We start from the raw sequence: 20,576 nt of genomic DNA on the forward strand, positions 1-20,576 counted from the left end.
TTGGTAAATGTCGCAAAATTTGGTAATTTTATCATGATACGTTAGACCTTTAGAGCATAGTATGAAAAACCATTTACTTGATTAAATTTACTTTTCAGTTAAAGTATTTTTTTATAAATCTGTGGTAATATGAAATATAATTTTGAAAAACAGAGTTTTCGGTAAAAATTCGGGAAAAATATAAAATGGAATGTTTTGAATACCGTTTGCTTTAGTTTTATTACAAGATTTATGGTTGATTTTTTTTTTTTTTTTTTTTTTTTACCAGAATCAAGTTTTTTCAACAATAATAGAAAGTGTTTGGAACATTGCTACAGTTGGGCTGAAAAGTTCGCAGGTTAACATAGAAAAAAAAAATTTTTTTGACAAAATTCCATTTTATTATTCAATATAGTTTCCTTCAAGGGCGATACAACTATTATAGCGGTCATATAATTTTTCGATACCACTTTTATAGTACGATTTGTCTTTGGCCTGAAAATAGGCCTTTGTTTCGGTGATTACTTCTTCATCGGTGCCAAATTTCTTTCCAGCAAGCATTCTCTTGAGGTCTGAGAACAGGAAAAAGTCGCTGGGGACCAGATCTGGAGAATAAGGTGGATGCGGAAGCAATTCGAAGACCAATTCATATAATTTTGCCATCGTTTTCATTGACTTGTGACACGGTGCATTGTCTTGATGAAAGAGCACTTTCTTCTTCTTCAAATGGGGCCGTTTTTCTGCGATTTCGTAGTTCAAACGCTCCAATAACGCTATGTAATAGTCGCTGTTGATGGTTTTTCCCTTTTCAAGATACTCAATGAATATTATACCATGAGCATCCCAAAATACTGACGCCATAACTTTGCCAGCTGACTGTTGCGTCTTTCCACGCTTTGGAGTTGGTTCGTCTCGCGCAGTTCACTAGGCTGACAGTCGGTTGGACTCCGGTGGGAAATTATGGAGCCATGTTTCACCCATTGTCCCATATTGATGCATAAATTCCGGTTTATTACGATTAAACAGCTTCAAACACAGCTCAGAATCATCAATTCGTTGTTGTTTTTGTCCAATTGGGAGCTCGTGCGGCACCCACTTTCTTCACCACGCCTAGAGCTTTCGCATACCCAAATATTCATTCACGATATGTTCAACACGTTCCTTTGATGTCTTTAGAGTCTCAGATATTTTGATCAACTTCACTTTATGGTAATCTAAAATTATTTTGTGGACTTTTTTGATGCTTTCGTCGGTAACAGCCTCTTTGGGGCGACTACTGTGTGCATCGTAGTCGGTGCTCATTTCGCCTCGTTTAAACTTAGCAAACCTCTTCTCAATGGTTGATTTTCCTGGTACAGAGTCCGAATAATGTTTCCCAAGCCAAGTCTTGGCTTCAAGAGTATTTTTTTTTCGCTAAAAAACAATGCTTTAAAAACACACGAAATTCCTTTTCATCCGTTGTTTTTAAACTAACAAAAGTTACTTCACTAAAAATACTATATCTCACAAACTAATAGTCCGAAAGCTGTCAAATTTATACACGTGTCTTTCAAAGGTTAGAACTAACTAAAAATCATATGTATTTAATAATAGTAGCCCCATCTATGTGTCAGCCTACGAACTTTTCAGCTCAACTGTTAAAAGTACTGAATATAATTGCAACAAATATCACAGATATTTACTCAGGACCCCTAGAAATGAAATTCTGAAATTTAAATACAGATATCAAAAAAAAAATTTAACAAAAAAATATTCTAAAATAATTTTGAAAAATTACCTGTGAATTTCAATTAATTTAAGGAGGAAAAAAATTTAAAAAAATTTAAAAATTGCTCTTGCTTTACGTCGAATCTAGTGTTTTTTTTTTTTTTTTTTTTTTTTTAATTAAATAAGTTCACGGTTTTCCGATTTTAATAAAATTTTTACATCTTACTTATGGTCTCACTCTTTTGGTCAACAAATGAATATTTTTTAATCTACTGTTTTTCTAAAATCAAGGTTTCCAACACACTCTGTTATTTTTCTTTAACCCTGTATCTAAGCTAAATACCATTAGAGTTGGCCATAATCAGAAATAATACACACTTTTAGAGTATATTAATATCTCTCTGGTTTTACCATAATTAGCGATAGTAAATTTTTTTAATTCAGCATTATAAATATGAAAACGAAGCCTTTTATTTTTTTAAAATAAAATTGGTTATTTTTTAATAAACTATTAAAAAATTAAATTTCTTATAAAATAAAAATAATTATTTTTAAATAAAATTTCTGTTTTATTTGATGATAAATGATAAGTTATTGTAAATTATGAATAATATTTAGGTTAGACGACAAGAATTTAATTAACGGAATCATTTTTTATCAGACCTTATATTGTTGGAAACAAACAACTTATGAGTCATGCATACCCAATAAAAAGCTAACGAATGCATTCATAGAAAATGTGGAACAGTTCGTTGAAATGTCTTTCTCTCTCGTAATCAGCTTAGTTAAACAGCCACAAATGACGAATTCAGTTTCCTTTTTTTCTTAATAACATTGCAAATTATAACTATTATTATTGTTGATAGAGTACTGCATAGTTATCGGAAGAAAAATTAAAACAATAACAGGCTTTTTTAATCTATGTTTGGAAATAAAATAAAAGAAGGTAGAACATATCACAAAATATGTTCTCAACAAATAAACACAACACAGACTCTAATGAAGAATAACATTTAGGAAGCTCAAGTAAATAAATAATCTAAAAGAAACATACATAAACCTCTTCTAATTTAATCTTTTTTTTTTCTTCCTTTTAAGTGTTATCTTGTTCCAACGGTTTCCAAAAGAAGTTCTGCGGAACCCTAGAGTTCCGAAAGTTAAGACTATTTAACCAATTATGACTTTTGAGACCTGAGATGATATTTATGTTCCTTCAATACTCAAAAATTTATTTAATATTTCACTTATTTTAATTAAATCATTTAAGTTACATAAAAAAAAGGGAAGAAAGCAATATATTTAAAGAAAAATAATGAAAAGAATATGCATGCATAAAATTTGTAAAAGTTTTTTCGAACGAACTTTTTTTAACTAAATGAAAGAAAATTAAATGAAAGAATAAAGAAATGTGTTTCTCTAATAACCATTCTCAACTTTTTATTTTATTTATTTATTTATTTTTTCGTTTTTATTTTAGTGCAAGCCCTAATTTAGCTTATTTTATTTCTTCTCAGCTTTTGCGTACATCAAACACAAATTCTAAAAAAGACTAAATACTGTTTCGCTGATTTTAACTATCTGACATAAATTTTAATCTTAAGACTGCCGTTGATAAAGATGTAAAAATTTAAATTTTCCACATCTTCGAAATAATTAGCTGTCTTTCTTTGTTCTACAACTACAATTGAACTTAATTTATAAAAATCGGGGTTCCACTAAACGATGGTCGATCATTTAGGGTTCCATAGCCGAAAAAAATTGGGAACCACTGTTCTAATAATAGACAGCTATAATAAAAAAAGACCCTTAGAGTGAAGAGTGACTATTCCAATCTACATCTGTCGTAGTTCCATTGCTGTTCGCTGTAGTGATGACAAGTGCTCACTGAAACTTGAAAGGCAGTTGAGTCACACATAGTCGCCCTCTCATTTTTTTTAATTCTTTTTTTTACGAAAAAAACCCAAAACACGATTTTATCATTCAAATCTGTCCCAAGTTCAAATACAAGGGTAAGGATTAGGGAAAATCTTGAGTGGAACGGTCTGCACTATGTTTTCCAAAATTACTTGATAATATTTATCAAATATTTTGTAACTAACTAAAAATACAATGTGCCGGTAGGCTCACAAATGCTTATTACATGCCAATATGAAGAACAACTCTCCAAAAGTTTCTTAACCGTTGAAGCAGTTTTTGAAAAGTGCTTCCTAAGTTGCCTTGCATGATGATAAAATCAGTCTACTCATAAATTGCAGAAGACCTGATACCCTTTTAAGATACACGAATAGATTACTACGGGGTTGCGAGAAAGTCTATTTTCGAATCAGAGAAATTTGTAGCTTTTAGTGCATGTACACGCATTTTAACTTATATAACTCAAAGGAGATTATAAATTAACTTATAAACTTATTATAACTATNATATATAAAATCGATAAAATCCGTGGAAAACCGAAAGCTTTATATTCCTGATGATTTCGGCAGTTATCCAATAGCTGGAATTTCTTCGTTTCCTTACAATTTTAATTGTTCCAACAAAATTTATCTAAAAAGTTTTTTTGGCGGCAATTAAATTTTAAATACAATTAAAAAAATTATAATTTTAATAATTATCCGCAATCAGAGGCCTTGTAAATTAATATTAAACTAATGTATAATTTCAATACCTATCATTGAATCTTCGTCTTCGTTTTTAATGTAGTGCATATATCATTTTATGTGGCGTCGTCTTAGCTTTGAAATTGGCTTTCGAGCCTCAAAAGTAATGAATTTTAAGAAGCCTTGCATATATCGATCCTCGTGAACAAAAGCCCATTCTAATTGGGGGTTTTTTTCTTTTTTTTTTAAGCTATTAAGATTTTTTTTTTTTCGAAATTGAGTAATAGTCAAGCCAAATATAATACTCCCTTGGCAAACTGGTCGATAAACATGGATAATGATCAGTTTATAAAAATGGTTCCAAGCTTGTGTTCCTCCTAACACTGGTTCTTCGTAGATAGGAAAGTGTTCCTCCAAAATCAGAAAACCAGTGAAAAATTGAAAGAGTTTAATGAATAAATAAACTTTAGATATAATGTTATTCAGTGCTAGTTTACTAACTGCTATGTATGTGTAATTTTTCAAGACATGAATTAAGTTTTAAACAAAAGTATTGGTAAGTAACATTCCATAACATACATATACAAGTAACATTCTATCAAATATTACTAAATGATATGTATCTGTAGCAAAAACTATACAATTTGCTTTATAAATATTATTTGTGGAAAAATATAGACATTTGTTTTTGTGATTTTTTTCAAAATTTCATACTTTCATCGGATTGATATTTCAAAAATATCCGAAAATCACAACATACAAAGGCAATAATAGGAAATAGAAATTTCTTGCATAAAGCTTTTTCTTTTGAAAACCTAAATACGTCAATTAACTTATTTTTTCTCTGAAAAACAGAGATTTGAAGAAAAAAAATATTATGTAACTTTCATAAATTTTCTTTATCATTTTTTTTATTTATATGCATGCATTATATACTTATAGAACAAGTAAAAAAGCTTGGAGACGAGTTTTTCGCCGAATTGGCAAGCATTTAATCTTTTCCCGAATCATAACCATTCAAAAATACAACAATATAGTATGAACGGAAAGTCTTGTATATTAACAAGTTATCTCATTATTTTTGCCTCCCAAAATGTTATTAAATTGTTCTAAGCCTTAATAGGATTGAACCAATCAATTCAATCGATCAATTTAATTATTATTGCGATAATTTAATTTCCCCCACTATGCACCAGCACCATATTAGGAAAACATTAAAAAACAAGTTTTGTCAATCAACAGAACAAATGACATTCAAATTCACGTACCATTAATAGTTAAGAATTTTCCTTCAAATTCTTCGTTTACTTTCATCTCAATTTCTGAGAAATCTCAATCGATTCAATAAAATACTCACAAATATTTGAGTTAAAAATTTTAGATCGATATTTTTGAATATCTTTAAATATTTTTTTAAAATTAACTTGGGGGCTAAATACGACCTTTAAAGAACTGCAAATGGATACACAATATTTAATGACAAAAAATTATTTAGGAATTATTACACGTTTAAAAATAAATTTCTAGAATAGAAAATATAAAAAAATATAAAAAAAAATTCCTTTCTAACAAATATTTTAAAGTTTTTTTTCTCACAACTACCTAAAACATGCTAATAAAAGATCAAAACATGCTAAAATGAAATCTAATACATATATATTACACTAATTGGTACAATACAATTAGTACAATAAACTATGTATAAAATAAATCATTAATAGTAAAAATTTTACTCACTAATTCCTTCCTACCACTTCTAGGAACAAAATTCAATTTTGCAGCTGGCCAAATGAATCAAACGATTTCTCACTGATAAAAGTAACAGACTAAACAAAATTCTTGAAACTTCCGCTCATTATTAATATAAATAATACAATTGAGTCGAACAAATAATCTTCATAATTCTACACATCATAAACATCTGAATTATCAAATATTAAAACAATAATTCGATTAAAACAAATGCTGAAAATAAAGCCTACTACTTAACATTTTCTATTGTTTCAAGCAGACGATTTCTGACCACAATCTAAATCATGCGAATGATGTGTGAAAACCAAACGGAAGTGAAGAAAGCAATCAGAAATACTCATCACAAATATAACAGAATTACTATCATCCAGAGTTGAGGTCGGCACACTCCCGGACGCAAGGCCGTCTCGAAGCGAAATAAAAACAACCACTCTCCGAAGGATGAGTGAGTCAGAAAATGTGGCAGATGACGTCATTTGAAAAGATCAAAATCCAGAAGGCATGGCCGGGGAGTGAAAAAGCAGATGGGGAACGTTGTTTTGTAGGGATGCCCGCACGAAAGTGGTCAAATTGCGCATGTCCCCCAAGGCATACTTTTTCGATGAGTCAAGTCAAGTTAATAAAACTTACATGACCATGACCAATAATCATTAACTAAATGACAAAGCCAAAATTATGGCAAGGTGAGCTATATTTCGATCATTTATAAAGTATTGTTTTGAACGCACCACACAAATAAAAATATTTACAATTATATATATATATTTACAATTATTTTTAAATAATAAATAAAAATATTTAAACAAGCGTTGTTTTTATAGATATAGATATATAGATATGGATATATAGATATAGATATAGATATATAGATAGAGATACATAGATATATGGTACCCTACAATAATGGAAGAGAACACTTTCAGTTTTTGACATTTTTTTTAAAATTTCTCAAGAAATACATAAAATATTTTTTATTTTACTTTTTAACTTTACAGGTGTTTAGTTCATGCAATTTTTCATACTTTGCAATAAGATTTAAAGTTTTCAAAGATTTGAGAGACCTAAAGTAAATTACAAAAGAAAACAAGTATTTAGGAAGTTTGTAACTTGTACGGTTAACTTAAATTATTGTTTTTAATATCTAAATAAAATTTCGTAAGCCTAGTGTAAATATTTATGGAAATGTGGAAATTTTTATATTAAAAAAATAATAATTTTTTTGTCTTGCGTTTCTTTTTCAATATAACTTTTAAAATATTCAATGAAATAGAAAAAAAAATTTGGAGCGATTTAATTTAATTACAAAATTCTTGCTTTAAAATTTTAAGAAACTCCATTGAAAACTGCACAAGATAGGAGTACTTAAAGTAGTTCTTTTATGCTGCTCATGCGCAGAAATTTTTTTTTAAAAAAATTCGAATTTTGTAATGAATCGTATTTGGCAACTAATGAAAAAGTTTGATTTTGATATCTTAAATGCTTAAGAAGTTTCAAGCAATTNAGATATAGATATATAGATATAGATATATAGATATAGATATATAGATATATAGATATAGATATAGATATAGATATATAGATATAGATATATAGATAGAGATACATAGATAGAGATACATAGATATATGGTACCCTACAATAATGGAAGAGAACACTTTCAGTTTTTGACATTTTTTTTTTAAATTTCTCAAGAAATACTTAAAGTATTTTTTATTTTATTTTTTAACTTTACAGGCGTTTAGTTCATGCACTTTTTCATACTTTGCAATAAGATTTAAAGTTTTCAAAGGTTTGAGAGACCTACAGTAAATTAGGAAAGAAAACAAGTATTTAGGAAGCTTGTAACTTGTATTGTTTACTTAAATTATTGTATTTAATAGCTAAATAAAATTTTTGAAAACCTAGCGTGAATATTTATGGAGATGTGAAAATTGCGATATAAAAAAAAAATACTTTTTTTGTCTTACGCTTTTTTTTTATATAAGTACAATGAAACAGGAAAAAAAAATTTGGAGTGATTTAATTTAATTACAAAATTGTTGCTTTAAAATTTTAAGAAACTCCATTGAAAACTGCACAAGATAGGAGTACTTAAAGTAGTTCTTTTATGCTGCTCATGAGTAGAAAAAATTTTTTTTAAAAAATTCACATTTTGTAATGAATCGTATTTGGCAACTAATGAAAAAGTTTGATTCTGATATCTTAAATGCTTAAAAAGTTTCAAGCAATTTTCTAAGTAGTTTTTGTACGTTTTAAATAAAAGCTCAAAACGATAAGGGGTTTTCAAAAAATTTTATTTGCACTATTAAACAAGAATTATTAAAATTGAGACCGGAATTGTAGGGGATCATCCCCCATAAAAGTATGGTTTCTTTTTCCTATATCATCATATTCTGTTTTCCGGACGATTATTGTAAGGTATTATCATTTGTTATTAAATTTTGTTTCATGATACAAAATAAAATTTGTGAAGAACCCTTGATCGTTTTGAGCTTTCTTTTAAAAAGTGCAAATACTACTTAGAAAATTGCTTGAAACTTTTTCAATTCTTAAGATTTTCAAATCAAACCTTTCGCATTAGTTGCTAAGGACAATTCACTACAAAATTATAAAATAACTTCTTTACATTTTTCTGCGCATGCGCAGTTTAAAAGAACTACCTTAAATACTTATATCTTGCGCATTTTTTAACGATTTGTTTCAAAATTTTAAACCAATAATTTTGTAATTAACTTTAAATTGCTCCAAAAATTTTGTTTAATTCCATTGAATATAAATAAAGTTATAGCAAAAAAACGTGAGGCAAGATAGTTAATTTTTAATAAAATATCCATATCTCCACTAATATTTACCGTAGGTTTACGAAATTTTATGCAGTTATTAAAAATAACAACTTAAGTAAATTACAAGCTTGTTACTTGATTTTCTGTCATAGGGTGTTCAAAAATACATATATACAAAATATATTTTCGTTCGTAATTTATTGTAGGTCTCCCAAACCTCTGAAAGCTTTAAATCTTATTGCTAAGTAAGAAAAATCGCATGAACTAAATACACTTCTTATGTTACAAATTTATCCTTTAAGTATTTCTTGAAAAAATTTTTAAAAAATGTCCAAAACTGAAAGTGTCTCTTCCATTAGGAGTTTACGATTCGCTTTATTTTGCAATGAAGAGAGAAAGAGAGTGTAAGAAATGCTTACTTAAAAAAAATTTTTTTCATCGTAAATTGTAAAAATATTTAAATTTTTTAAAAAAAATCTCGAGTAAGCATATGCAAGGGAAATCGCAACTTGCTTCGCAAATTGAAATAGGTCTAAAATTAACAAAATATGTTTACGAAATACTTGTACGGTCCCTAACAAAAATCTTCCGTCTTTAAACACAGCTAACTCAGATAAAAAAAATTTCAAGATCAAATTAAAAAATGATGTATGAAGAAAAAATTTACAATTTAGTGAAATGCTGAGTATTAGAAAGTACACTTTTACAGGATACAGTGGCAGAAAGCTTGAAATGCTTTCAATAACAAAATGATGGGTAAAAAAATTAGTAAACAATCTGCTATAATAATAAACAAGTTTTAAAAAGCAAAACTAAACACTAAAGATGATATTTTTCGCAGGAATTAACTGTAAAAGAGCATTTCATTTTTCTACGAATTATGACTCACGAAAGAGAAAAGAAAAATTATAGATTATTTTAAACAGTTGTTTATTTGTCAAAGGTATGAACCAAGCTTATAAGCGAAAAATGAGTTATATCTTCTTCATGGAAAATCGAAATAATAAAGTTGTTACAAGTTTGTAATCCGGCATTCATAGAATATTTGGCATTTATATAGAATATCTGGAATGCCTAAAACTGGTGACTAGGTATTCTATGAAACGCCGACGTTTCGTACATGGCCAAAATATATATGATATGCCCCTTAGGGCAGACTTTCATTAATTTAAGAAATAACATTTAAATCTTTGTGAAATAAGCGCCGATTTTTCTAATTCATTATAACCTTATCTACGTATAGAATGGCCAGATATTATATACAATGCCTACGTAAAGTAAAAAATAATTTTCATATTCCATTTTTTGCCTAAAAACGTCAGACATTCTATAAAATGTCTATTTAAAGCCAATATTCATTGTTTCCGGGTAACATATAGTAAATATTTAATAAAAAATAACTAAACTAAAAATTAAATCCTTTCTGTAACAACAAAAATAGATCTGTTTAATCTATTTACAAAATTGCAATTTTTAAACAAGACGCGCTTTTTTTTAAAAACTATTTCATACAGTATTAATGTAAAAAAAAATTTTTTTACAGTGAGCAAAAAAGAAGGACATGCAAACACTTTAATAACTTTTGATCTAATGATCAGATATAAGCGTATTAGGAATCATTCTTATTGGTTTGAGAACCTAACCCTATATCAATTAATGCAAACGATATTTTAAGTTATTAAATCAGACACAAAAAAGTACTTTCTATGAATTGGGTACTTGAAACTCGAGAAGAAGTGAAGCGATTAGCTCAACCATGTGATTTGAATCAGATTGAATTGTACCTGCAAGTGACGTCACGCGTGTGTGTCGAACCTGATTGGCTTCTGAATCGACAAATGCCACGCTTTACCTATTAGTGACGTCACTTGTAGTTATCCAATTATCATTCATTTTCCGAGTTTTAAATCTCAAAACATGAGAAAGATTTTATTCTTACAGAAACTGAAAGAGCAAAAACACAATAAAATAACATTATTATTCCATAACTATTTCGTTTAATAAGTATTAGTTTAAATATTGAAAGCTGTCACCAACTATTTAATTTAAAAACTGGATTATTTTTCGTACAAAAAAAGGAAGAAACTATAAAGGAAACTGAAGAAAATGAGGCGTTAATAATGGTATAGATAAAACCAACCCCTCAAAAATTAAATATAAAAATAAACACAAACGAAATCACATGCCGTAACAAATAGATTAATGCACATGGCTCCAAAACAAGCAGACAGTATAATACCTCTGGGTGCCCCATTCTCTGAATTGTGTTTTGACAACTGTCGGGAGTGTCGGGGGATGATGAGCAAAGATGACGATGGTGACTTATCAGAGTGCAGGATGTCGCCAACATCTAATTGTGATTTATAGGTTTTTATATGCTGTCACGGTCGAGACAAGAATGAGAAAGCATACGTCTAAAGCTTGACGAGAAACTGAGAAACTAAATTCTAGATTTTTAACTAAATACTAATTTGGATTCACTATTGCGAAAACAAGAACAATAAGGAAGAACAAAGTTCTCATTTTTAAACTTTCAATATGAAGGTCTGAGGGAGATGTAAATTTAAACTCATTTTTTAGTACTTCTCAGTGTTATCTGAAAGTACGAATTTTTATGTCAGTAAAAAGGAAATCTATAATGCTGAAGTCTTAGAAAGAGAAACGGGATTTTTTGCTTGAAAAAAAGAAGAAAAAGAAAGAGAGAAAGATAGATAAGGAAAATAAAAAGTAAAATAAAAAACTATTAAATTTTACCATAAAATATACTAAGTAACGGCTCGTGTCAATGCTAAAAAAAATATTCAGATTTAGAAAATGTTATAAGAAATTAATTTCATAATTTAATAATATTTTGAAGTGTTCCTGAATGTTTCTCCCTTTCTTTTAAATATTAAATTACCTCAGTGAAGAATTTGCCTCAGTTTACACATATCACTAGTCGCTTTTCTTTTGTCAAGAGCTGTGGTGTGAAAACTATATCAAAATAATTAAAATGAAGGCACGTTTTTAGCATATATTTTCTTAAAATAAGAAAAGTAAAATAATTAATAATTTAGCTAATTAAGGGTATATATAAACTTTTATTTTAGGATAATTCTTTATTCAGAAATATCGCATTTATCGTAAAGGATGTGCCCTGATGATAATCTTTACGTTTTCCCATTAAAAGATTTTCTATTTTATTTTATCCTTCTCCTTTGTGTATATATAATCAATAATCACTTTTTATCACATTAGGATACAAAATTTGAAATATTCAAAAATAATTCAAAAGGGAAACGGTACGATCGCAATTTTTAGTTCAAAATATTTGTTAATAAAAAAGGAAAGTAACGTGTAAGGAAGGGGTTACTCACTTTCTCCCTACGACTGTTTTTCTGACTGAACTATTGCAAAATGCGACACCCCCCCGCACGTGCATTTCGGAATTTCATCGTTAAAATCCTTAATTCGCCGAAAATAATTCATATAAAGTACGTTTTGTGACCCATTTAAGAGCTGAATTAATAATTAGCGCGAATTAATTGTATATTGTTAGTGGGTGTCTCGAATCGTGAAGATTATAGAAAATCAATTAATTACACCAAAATTTAGAGTTTTTAATTGATTATTTTTTGACAATGAGTATAGTCTGACGGTACGTAACATCGGGATACTTAGTGGAATCATCTGATACCAGGAATATTTTCTTATTATTAAATTTTAAAAGTCAACAAAAAAAAAAGAAAAAAAAAAGACTCCGCAATGAAAAAGCAGAAAGTGTAGCGCAAGTGAATCCATGTTCAAATCAGTTAAGGAGAAACTATAAATATCCTTAAATATCGCTATGAACTCTTTCACGCAGTTGGGTAGCGAGTGTCTTTTTTATATCGATATATTTTTCCTATGCTCTAATTGCTAGCAAAAATATATTCTGGTATTTTTTATTCATAAAAACCGTCTACTTGAAAATCAAAAGGAACTATTGTTTCAAAAGACTACTTTTTAGAAAAACTTACAGAATATAAAAACTTGATTTTATTTGTTTTAATGAAGAAGCCCGCAACGAATTTTACCCTACGGTATTGACAGCATGCTCTACAAATATTTATTTCGTTTCGTTTAACACAAATTTAATTAGAATGAAAAGGTTGTTTTAATCTACACATCGGTATTGCATTTGGTTGACGGATGTAATCTGTCGTTGCCTTCAGAAATGATTTCTTTCTCTCCTCGAATAACAGACAAGAGGTCCGGGATAGCCTGGTCGGTAGGGCGCTGGGCCCATGTCCGAGAGTTCGTGGGTTCGAACCCTGCCGGCCGAAGACTCCCCGTGTAGTAAAGTGACTGATGCACGTTAAATCTATCGAATCGCAAAAGTCCTCCATGTTTCCATAACAAATCAATACCTCTGGGGGTACTGGATTGGAGATCGCTCGTTCTCTGATTCAGGTCAAAAATACGATCTGTGGATGAATCAATGGATGTTTGAATGTGTCCGTCCTATAAACGGGTGTGACGTATGGTGACGTATGGTGTGGCAGAAGTCGAATTCATGGACATAGATGGCGCCACTGAAAAACAAGAACAATCGCCTAAACCCCTCTGCCTAAAACAGGCATACGTCAACAGCAACAGACAAGAAACTAACTCAGGAAATGCTGACTTTATACAGTTAATATTTCACCAGAACGATGATAAACTATAATTTTTTCTCACACATCTAGTGCAAAAAATATTGATATTCAAATATTTTGCCTATTTTTCTCGCAAAAAAGTATTTTTAATTTTATACATGTTGTAAGTATTCAAGGAGCACTAAGAAACATTTCTTAGTGCAGAAGTTTTGCGGAGTTTATTTTTTCGGAAAACTCCGCAAAACTCGATTCTGGCAATTCTAATAGCAAAATTAGTAATATATTTCAGGAACATATCATAAATATGACTAATACATTAAATCTTTTAACCCTATGTCTAAGACATTTTAAACTTTTTACTTTTTATTTGAGTATGCAAGATATTTAAATTTTAAAAAAAAATCAATAAACATAATTTATTCTGCATTAAAAAACCAATCGTTCAACACATAAGCAATAAACATCTAAAAAAAATTTTTTTACAAAAATATGACAAGTATAATAAGATAATAATGTCAATTATGCGACAAAATTATGATTCATATGCTACTGAAACTCACGCTTATCTGAAATTTCAATCAAATCCATTCTTTATTATTACTAATTTAATGAAAGACACATAAATAAATGCATCCGCACTCTAAACTATCTGGTTGAATCTGAAAAACAAATAAACACATTTGTTTATTGTTCGCTCTCTTATCTCTTTCCATTAATCTTTCTTTCAAACATCTTTCAGACAGGGTATGACACAACCTATTTAATAGAAAATCATCTTTTTCCCCATAAAAATGATACGTCCCTTGAGAGAATGAATATTATTGTTTCCTTTATAACTACGCCCTTTCTTGTAGAATATGACAAAAAAATAATAAAAAAGACTCTTTATCATCATCTTAAAGAAGCATTATATCAAAGTTTCCTCTTATGAGTATGGTGAAAATTAAAAGGGGTTCGTATTTCACTTAAATTTATTGTAAAAGATAAATTAAAAACGTCTTTCATAAAGGAACGATATTTGCTTACCCAGTTTAATTTTTTTTTCTTTTTTCCTATTGTTCTTTGACGAACAAGAAATTTTTACATCGATTAGCTAAAAAAAAAAAGGCTTAAATTATCATAAAACAGTTCTTTAACATTACAAAAAATGAGGATCGGTTGCATTTTCTCATGTTAATATTAATTTATCTGCTTAAAAAATGAATAATTTTTGCCTGGCATACAAGATAGAATCGGGATGCAGCTAGCTGTAGCTAAGACAGAGCTTCATTAATAATTATAATTTTTTGAAAAAATTTCTAACTATTTATTTGTGGCAAAGCTAACCCTGTTGTTGTTGTTTCTACCCTGTTTGACAAGAGAGCACCGCAAGGGTGAAAGTACGTTCTAGCTCGGAATCCCACGAATAGATAGATGGTAGTGTCACTCATTCATTAAGCCTCTTCCTCAATTTAAACATCCTGTATCATGGCGACGGACTACAAGACTTTTGATTCCATACGTTTCGCGAGTACTTTTATCACATGTACTCGGTGGGCATTAGCGGAGTCGAGAATGGAAACCTAGTCCCTCCGGACCGAAGTCTAATTCTCTAACTACTAGGCTCTAACGGCCCTTAACTAACTTTTTACGTTACAAATACTACTGCAAACTGTTTAACCAATTTCTAATAGTTTTGCCAAATATTACTTTTCATTGCTTAATTTGATACTTTTTAAGGATAAAATCAAGATAAATTAAAAACAATTTATCTTGAATAGACTTAATTAGAATTAGAATATAAGCTTTTACTGAATAATAGGTAATCAAGCATAAATCAATATTCACAACTTACATTAATGTTGATTCACTAGAAGCTATATTTTTAATAAATTTTCCAAATAGAGAAGGTATAAGTTTATAAGTAGCTTAAGAACCTAAGCTACAGTTAAAATTCGTAGCATAACCATCCAATTAAAAAAAAAGAAAAAAAGTTTAGCAATATTATTCAGTAGTTCTTAGTTTTAAAAGTACTAAAACTGAAATGGGCCGAAAATAGTGCGAAATAGAGCAAAACACATGCGAGAGGCACTTTTTACATGAAGTAATAATTTTGTAAAATAAAAACATATAATCAGCCATAATTCAAAAAGTTATTAATATTCGTACATGCACTATTAATATTACTAAAAATATTCTGTGAAAATTTCAGGTTGATAGGATAAAAATAAAAAAATTTCGATTTTGAAGGTCCATTGTCCCTTTAAAGTTTCTAACTGCAAGGAAGAAAAATTTCAACTTATTATCACTCAAATACCGCACCGATGTTTACGAGGTATAGAATAATTATAATAAAAATTATTATTCTCTTATCGTCTGCTTCGATATTAGTAAGAAAATTTAAAGCATTTAAATTCGTAAAAAAATTTATCCAATATTAGTATATATTCATTTTTTAAATGCTTCACTGAATTAAAAAATAGATTTGTGGGCTTGGTTAAAGGAGAGGGAGAAATGACGAAGAAGGGTTGTAACAAAACAAAAATGTTCGAAAGCAACATATGCCATTAGCAATGTCTTTCGAATCTCTTTTGACAAGGAAAATAAGAGAAAGACACGTTATAAGAACCTTGCGCTTAGGCAAACCTATAATTTTAAACCATTCTGCCGTAAAAAATTATCTGGCTTTTTAGAATGGACAAATAACTTAAGTATTTCAAAAGTTACTAAACTTCTTCAAAAAAGACCAATTTAGAATGATTTCTCCCCCTAGAAAAAAAATTAAAGAAAAGATTTCAATTTTTGCAATTTATAGCAAATCATACTACGTTGAATCTTTTTAAATGTTACAAATTATATCACAAGCGCTTTTTATTTTCACAAAACTTTGGATTTTATTTATAAAGACGTATTCCGCAATTTTCAGAATAAGCATATAAGCCGCTAATAATACTAATAATACACACAATTTTAAAGTTCCCCGTGATATAAATTTAAAACATTTTCAGGCTCTTGCTAATTAAATTCTTCATAATAGCTAATATTCTTAGCAACAACAGGATTTGCAATTGTTTCTTACCTCCACTTTTAAGATTATAAACAAAAGTAATACGAACAATTTTGTATACACAGAATGTTACGTTATATTTTACAATTAATGTTAAAAGATTACATTTGCCGTGAATATAATCATGTTACTTCACTTTCACTTACGCAGTCTATTAAAATTCATTTATTCTAAAACTATTATTTATTTTTCTATTTATTTAAAAAAAAAAAAGACACGAAATCAAAGGGTGTTTCTAAAATTGACGGAAGAAACATTTTAAGAACAGATTTAACACACCTATTGCAAGTATGTAGTAGCAATTAACCTTCATTCAAATGTTCGTAGAAAAATAACACACTATCATGCACTTCCCTCTGTTAACGACTTTTTTTTTTCTTCTCTTTTAGCACTTACCTGTTAAAGTAAGATTCGCGCTACAACTTCTGGGATTTCGTAACGCATTACAAATGGGCTCATTTCAGCTTTAATGCTTGCTGAATTTGTACTAAATCTGTTACGAAACAATTATTAGGTTACTCAAATAGAGTGTTATTATAGTATGAATATAGAACAACATTTAATTGATAACAATTTTTTAATGGAATTATTTAAATTAAAAATGAGTAACTTTTTAAATGTATTGATGTTTTTTTTTAAATATATTGATGATAAATAATAATTTTCCCCCTGTAACTTGGCTTTTTTCTACAGGAGATTCAATGCAAGAAAACTACTTTTACAGTTAGTAGAAAACTCATTGCGTCGTGCTACTCATTTTTGTTCATTTAATTTAGTTCCCGCATTTGAAAATGTTATTTTTGTTTGTTTATTTACTTTTAATTCATAACATCGCGCACTAAATAAGGAACAGAACATCGCTTGCTACATAAAATCAAAGGCCGATAACAGTATACCACGCATCGTTTTACAGCAACTCTATATTTTCAGTATAACTCACAAAGAGAGAAGAAATATTTTAAATTTACCTCAAGTTAAAAATAGAAGTAAAAGTTATTTTTATGATAACATAAATAGGTGCATAAACTATTTTTTGTGTGTAAGAAACATTAATTACAGGGATTTTTTTAAAATAATGAATCAGAATTGAGGTCAAAAGTAATAAGTAATTATTGAAAAAAAATTCTTCGTTACCAATCATCAATCATGCTGTTTCTTCGGTTATATTTTGAATTAAAATTACTGAAGCTTCTTGATTTATTTAGAAATAGTTTCGTTTATTTAGAAATAATTTCGTTTATTTAGAAATAATTTCGTTCATTTAGAAATAATTTCGTTTATTTAAAAATAATTTCGTTTCTTTAGAAATAATTTCGTTTATTTAGAAATAATTTCGTTTATTTAGAAATAGTTTCGTTCATTTAGAAATAATTTCGTTTATTTAGAAATAATTTCATTTACTTAGAAGCATTAATTTTTATCCGATGGAAGCCCATTTCACAAAAAACGATTGTTGCGATTTCTAAAGGTAGCAATAAAAAAGGGGGGAGATGGTGATCACTGACTGCTTTTCAACAAATTATAAGTTTATCGCTATTTTTATTATTTACAAACTGATTCACCAAATCATTGATTCCCAAATACGCCAACTTTCTGATTCGCCCATCAGTTGATCAGCTTATCCATTTTAAGTTAACACAGTTCTCACGCCCCCGAGTTTCTAAAGAGCTCTCTTTTCCCTTAATCAAACGTAGTTTTTATATCATTTCATTAGTTTACCAACAGATTGTTTATGATGCAGTACAGTTGATTCTGGATCTTGTGACATCAAACCTTATTTCAACCGAATCCCATTTGCTATAAGGAAAATCATTCCGTAAAGGTTACCATAGAAAAGCTTTCATAAATAGAAGTAAACAGTTTTAAAATTGTTCTGGTGTAAATTAATGTGTTATTTATGCAAAATTATAACACTCTAATAATTTTGCATAAATAACACAAATGCAGGAGAAAATATAAAATAATTCATGCTGATAAATGTTTAAAAAGGATTTTTAAGCCAGCGAAGATATATGTACCAAATATTTAAAATATGATCTTTTAAAAATAAAAAAACTTTTTTTTTAAATATTAAAAGAAATCTGTTACATAAATTGTAAAAATGCTTCTTTCGATTTGTAACCATAACAATATAAAAATAAATTCCTATCACTGAAAAGCTAAGAAGATACCCAGGCCTGCAGCAAAAATTCCATTCGTTGTGTAGTTTAAGTGAACTTAATAAAGAAAAACACCACTTAAGGAAATTGTGCCGAATAAAAAGAACTTGAAAATATGACTACTTTGAACTTAGTCCATTAGCAATGGTAACAGCATTTTAAGCGTTAACATTTTTGCCACTGAATTGAAATTACGTTTAGTTGGTCAATTATTCACTTCGTGAATGAAAATGATTACTCAGAATCAAACCAAGCATGTTAAAATCAGCATAAAAATACATATATTTTAAAATCCGGAAAAAATTCATAAAAATTGTGCTTATCTCCATACATATAACTAAATTACAAAAAATATTTTATAGACACGTATGTGCTTAGAACAAATCTTAACAAGTTTAAAACACTTTTTTGTCTCAGTTTAGGCTTTAAATACATCATTTATGTTTTTCTTCGGAATTTTAAAATAGTGAGTGCCAACAGACAATAAAAATGATATTTACTGCTAAAGAATAGCATACATCTGCTTTTTTTTTTCCTATTACATTACTTTTTAACAAAATCAGTTTATTTAATACACTGATTTGAAATCCTCCTTATACTAAATTTTTTTTCAATGATTAACGAAAAATTACCTAAAAACAAACAACGAGAAAAAAGTCCTCACAATGCCTGAGTTAGTTTAGAATAAGTGTCCGGATTTCAGTTTAGGAAAAAATTTAAAAACTATTTATGAATAAAATATAATACTATACATAGATCAAAAACATACAATGCATAATTGCCTCTCAATGAGTGTAGGTTGAAAAGACCAATTACAATATTACACAGATGTGTTTTTTGTTGTTTTTTTAAACTGTATGGCAGGAATGTTTCTAAACAGGAAATATCTGGAAGTTGTTTAACTGTAAGTATGCCGTAAGACATAGAGTAGAGAAAGAATAAATAGATGAGGGAAATGGCAGTCAAAGGTCTACATATAATCTTAAAGCAATGTGATGAAGATGCTTCGTTGATAATGTAAAAAAGAGAAAGATCCTTCATTTGAAGATGAACTCTGGATAGCTAAAAATTGTATCGAACACTCAATCTTAATGGTTTGAAAGGAGAACATCAAATATGCTAATTATACAGTCCAGGCGATATTTTAAGTTACGAAATCAGATACTAAAACATGCTTTCTGTTAGTAAACATATTTTTTTTCGGATTTCTGATCGCCAAATTATAGGGGATAGCAGCTACCTGGGATATATGGTCCTAATAATTTGGTCAGGAAAGCGATCCACAGTTTTGGCCCCTGAATTTTTTCGTGTTTCGCCCTATTTCGAGAATATTTTAAGTGAATGGAAAAAAATTTTGCACCTAATCATGAAATTCGCATAACCTAAGATAATTCTGTGGGGAAAATAATAATAATAATAATATTTTTAATAAATATTTATTAATTTTTACTATTTTATTAAATAATAATCGGAAACGTTTTGAATTGTAAGGTATAAAATTTTTCACATCGTTTTAAAGTATCAAACTTTACATGGCTAAATACAAAATTTGAGCGAAATCGATTATCAGTTCCTGAGAAATTGAATTTTAAATATACGACTTTTTTAAAATTCTATTTCTCAGGAAATATTCAACCAATTTCGCTTAAATTTTCTTACATAATTTTAAAGTATCTAATTTTACATGGTAAAATACAAAATTTGAGTGAAATCGGTTGAATAGTTCCTAAGAAATTGAATTTTAAATACATGGTTTTTTTAAAATTCTATTTCTCAGAAACTATTCAACCAACTTCGATCAAATTTTTCATTTCGCCATGTAAAATTAAATATTTTAAAATGCTGTAAAAGAGTGTGTACCTTACAATTCAAGATTTTTTTTTTTACTATATAATCAAATAAAATAATATATATATATATATGCTGTTTCTTCGGTT

The 20,576-nt window shown here is 28.6% G+C and overlaps 1 protein-coding gene across 2 annotated transcripts in view; it reads right to left on the bottom strand.

Annotated features, from left to right (window-relative positions):
- The window catches only part of LOC107443073 (serine-rich adhesin for platelets), an 80,447-nt gene that overhangs the window by 53,830 nt on the left and 6,041 nt on the right, over positions 1-20,576 (bottom strand). The window contains exon 1 of one of the 2 annotated variants that reach the window (XM_043046395.2): positions 6,021-6,453. The exons of the other annotated variant lie outside the window; for it this stretch is intronic. The gene's annotated coding sequence lies outside the window, so the exon portion shown is untranslated. Of the gene's footprint in view, positions 1-6,020; positions 6,454-20,576 lie in introns of those variants that run through there. 2 annotated transcript variants of the gene reach the window in all.

This window comes from Parasteatoda tepidariorum, chromosome 10, assembly GCF_043381705.1.
Source record: "Parasteatoda tepidariorum isolate YZ-2023 chromosome 10, CAS_Ptep_4.0, whole genome shotgun sequence".
Lineage (NCBI taxonomy): Eukaryota > Metazoa > Arthropoda > Arachnida > Araneae > Theridiidae > Parasteatoda > Parasteatoda tepidariorum.